The sequence below is a fragment of the Capsicum annuum genome, chromosome 3 (assembly GCF_002878395.1).
Source record: "Capsicum annuum cultivar UCD-10X-F1 chromosome 3, UCD10Xv1.1, whole genome shotgun sequence".
NCBI lineage: Eukaryota > Viridiplantae > Streptophyta > Magnoliopsida > Solanales > Solanaceae > Capsicum > Capsicum annuum.
Window position 1 is genome coordinate 49,121,116 of NC_061113.1, and position 4,752 is coordinate 49,125,867.

The following is a 4,752-nucleotide window of genomic DNA, read 5'->3' on the forward strand; positions in this document are numbered from 1 at the left end:
ATTGCTCATACACTTATGGATAGTGTCACGCTTAAGGAGAGCATACTATAGTTACATGGGTATGTAAAGAAGAGTGCATTTCTTGAGTTGGGGCATATTGGACCTCATTCAAAGAAGTTTTCCATATTATGTTTGGAGAGTTAGATCTTGATCGAGCCATTCGAACCTAAAGAAGAGTGCAAAAAAAGGAAACATATGTCTACATTCTTGAATTTGTTGATCCAGAATCAAAGAATCACATTCCTCATAGAACGTCCAAGAAGTACAACATGCCACATCTATTTTTTGGTTCCTTTATTTTTATACTACCACTCCTGGAGCATTATACAAAATCAAGAAAATAATAAGGGGTATAATTCATAAGTTCAAGTTAAAAGAGAAAAGTGAAAGCCAACTTTTGGGCTACCTTGATGAAGTCTAAGTAATCAAGGTACCCATGGGCTAGTTGGGAAGTCTGAGTACCCAACTAAGTCCCTTTATGCCGCGATGTGAAATCAGGCTCCGCTTAGGAGGAAAGCTAAGGTATTTTGTTATTGAATTTGTGTTGATGTGATTTGCATTTGATATTTTCATCTATGGTGTCGCAGTTATGCTTATAACTCTCTTGTTTTGTGTTGGTGTAATGCAGATTTTAAGTTGAGGATGGGGCTGATTTTGGGTCTTGATGTCCTCTTAGGTTTTTGTTATTGTTTTATTTTTTTCCGGAGTCTTGTTCCTAGTATATGCAGTATTTTTAGGTGTATTATGTATTATTTCATGATGTTTTATGTTTAACTAGGAGAAAAGTGAGTATCTAGTGCAGTTGACATATTTTTATTGATTTTTGAGAAAATAATACCCCTTTAATAGATTGTTTTTGAGTTGTGTGATAAGTATATTTGTGTGACTAATAATTGCATGAACCAAATAGGTTGTAGTTTGTGATGTGACCCCATACCATGTGTGTGTGAGATACTACTTAGTTCTCCTTGTGTGTTAAATCCAAAAATTATCCAGTAAGTCTTGCCTAGGTGGTAGGATAATCGGTTAGGAAAGCATCATAGTCCCTTTTTTATATTAGTACACATTTAGCCTTAATGACCTTCCCATTGTGAAATAGTATCCCTTAATCCTGATTTTTGAGCCTTATAGCGTATCTCTTGGTTTTCACCTTTCACCTTTCTATTTGTGTTACAATAAACCTGTTTTGGACTTGGTCCTCCTTGGATATTGTGCATCTCAACTCAGGAAAATTGCCTAAGTTAAGAATGGCTATCATAGGGATGCGTGACATAGAGTGGGTATGGAGAAGGGAAAAATAAGAGAAAAAAATATAAGGCTAGGTGTGGTAGCAAAAGAAAAGAAAAAGAAAAGAAGGATTGAAAAAGTTTGAAAAAGAATGAATAAAAGAAACCACACCTAACCTGAATATGTAATAAACAATAAATAGGAGAAATAAGGGTGGAATAAAATAAAATTGGTTAAATTGTAGACCCCATAGTCAGTGAAGTTCCAAGGAGGCTTAGTCACTTGATAAATCCATATGTACCATACCAGCCCCCCAAGCCTACATTACAAGTCGAATAAAGTCCTATAGTGATGCTAATTTGACTGTCTGAAAGATAAGGTAAAGAAAACAAGGGTAAACTATGGTATTTGATGCACATTGATTAGAACTTCTCTTGTGAGTGTGAGTGTCTCTTGACCATACCTGCTTTGACATTCATAATTTTATATGAGTGAGTGGGACCTTTTTGATGTGAGGGAACATGGGTTGTATTGCTAGCTGTGTACTTCTTTGGGTAAGTGTAACTTGTATATATGAATGGTTGTTTGTTGCTAATGTAATGCCATTGCTTGTTTCATTTGTGTCATAGTTATGTGCTTCATGAATACACACAGTTGGTTTTAAAGTATTGAACTTGGAGAGGGTAATGATCTTTAGCTTAAATTTGATGATTGACTACCATAGGTATCTTAGGTTTCTCTTGGTTAAGCATCATCAGATCGTTTTGTTAAGTTTTGTTGCCCGAGGATATACAACTTTCTAAGTTGAGGGTCTTGATGTGCTATAAATTCATAACACTTATGATGCATAAAATTGGAGAATATGCATGTACATTAGGTTATTTTGTTGGATTTGATGTGGTTTTAGAGTGATTTTTCAGGAAATTAGGTCTTGGAATGATTTTGGAAGAAAAGAGTGAACAGTGGAGTTTTTGGCTACTTACCGAGGCAATTTTGGGCATATATGCCACTTACCAGGCATAGGTGATAAAAGTATGTATCAAAAATTGAAGTACAGAGGCTCAAGAGCAGGAAAGAGAAGACTCTATCACTTACTAAGGGCATATACGGTCCGTATGTAGCACATACAATCCGTATGTGAGTAGGGTATATGCAGATATCAAAAGTCCAAAGAGTTCAAGGATCTACACAGAAGTTTTGGCACTTACCTAGGTCCATATACAGTTCGTATGTTGTATATACGGTCTGTATATGGCCTAAGTAAGTGTCCACTGATACAAAAATTCTTGGATCATTTCGGCTTCATTTCCTAGGGTTTCCATATAACCTATATACACTCCTATGAAGTTTTTAATCTTTATTATGTACGTTTAGTCAAGTTTTCCGATTTTATTTAGGATTTGATTTCTAGGGTTTCTTAGAATCTATAAATACCCTTAGGTTTTGTTTAGTAGGGGTGTGATAGTTTAGGCCCTTTGGGGCTAAGTTTATATCATTTACAAAAATCTTATAGTTCTTAGTTTGCTCTTGGTTTGTTATTCAAGTTAATACTTTGAGTTTTCTTCTTTTATTATTGTGAGATTGATTCTGTAATTTTGTTTGTGGATTCCAAGATTGATCTCATAACTATGAGCAGCTAATTCCCTTAGCTAGGATTATGGGAACCCTGGTGGATCCACAAAGTAAAAGAAGTGTCAAATCGTTCTAGATAAAGATTCTTGCATGTATTGGGTTTTCTTCATTCTTATTTATTTCTTAACCGGTGTACACGTTAAGATCCCACATAAAATATCACTACTTACTCCATACGAGGAGTAGTGACTAGGAAAAGAAGATCACAATAGTAATTTAAAGATTAACTGTCGATCTAGGCTAATCAGTTTTATCGATGTAATATGGTTATCTATCATCTAATAACTTGAGACTCAAAAGGTAATAGTTAACTGAGATCTAGGATAAGGTTTAGGAGAGAGACACTCTGAGACTCAAAAGGTAAAAGATGAGATCCATCAATGAGTCCACAGGACATTTGATGGTACATAACTTATCAGATTCTGCAAGCAAGATATCTAAATAGTTCAACAATGCATGATAAATCTATGGATTTATAATCCTGGGGAAACACAAACCTAGTGTTCGTCTTAGATTGCATACAACCAAAAGCATCCCCTTCTTGTTACTTCTTGCTAGTTACTACGAATCCCCTCTTTTTACCTTTCTGCACTGCTTGGTGATTTCAACAAGTTCAAGCAAGATATCTGATGTATTCCCTGTTAGATTAACCCTAACCTAGTTGGTTTAGTATATTTCAACAGCGAACACTTTATCCTTTTAAGGAGGGGTAGTTTGGGCGTTATCAATATGCCAGGCATAACTAAGGTAACAGTCTTTGTAAAATAATCCAGGATCGCGTGATAGTGGGGTAACTAGTCCATATGCCAAGAATCGCATCAAAACCACCATATCTAACACAACAAGATCAGACTGAGTATCAAACTCTCGAATAGTCACAATACATTATCTAAAAACCCAATCCATTTCCAATAAATCACCTACGGGAGTGGATAAACACAATTACATGGATAATGAATCCCAAGACAACTCTAACAGCAGGTCATAATAAGTAGACACAAAAGAATAAGTGGATCTCAGATTGAATAAAGCAAAAGCTAACTTACGGCACACCAAAATCATGTGATAATAGCATCCAAAGACTCAGCCTCGGATCTAGAAGGTACGGCATACAACTGGACACACCCACCACTTGGAAAAGCTCCTAACCGACCTCCTATCCTACCTTCTTGAGAACCTCCCCAAGCATCTTGAGGACCACCCCTACGACCATGCATACCACATCTAGTTAGGGGATGAACTGCTCGAGTCGATGGAATACCTTGAGATAAAGGAACAATCGCTCCATGGATGGGGCACTCTCTCCAGAAATGACCAAAAGCTCCATAACCATACTATGCCCCAAGAGCTTTACTAAAACTAGAATATTCGGCTGACCCAGAATAACCATCACAACTAGAATAGCCAGAAGATGAACCCCTCAAGGAATGATCTCGACCCTAGCAAGGAAGATTATTAGAGCCAGACTGGCCTCCATTAATAATCTGAAGCTTAGCCTGAACGGGTCTACTAGACTGACCCTTATGCAGACATGGCTGACGCAGAGGGTACCTACCTTGAGAACTACTACCTCTAAATCAGGAGCTTCTGCAGCTCGTACTGAACCTATTCAAGTATCATGGCCTCTTATGCTGCCCACTTGGACCTCGCAATGTATCTTCTCCATAAGATGAGAATGATCAGAAACCTTAATGAAAAACATACTCGCAACAAGCAAATTTTGTGTAGACATGTGAAGAGGAAGTCTCAACCCTTGAACAACACAACAAATCCTCTCATACTCTATAGTAAGATTATAAGTAGAATACCTAGCTATCATGAATCAAGCCTCATACTCCACAACAACCATGGAGCCGTGCTTCAACCTCGAGAAATGATCCCTTAAATGATCCT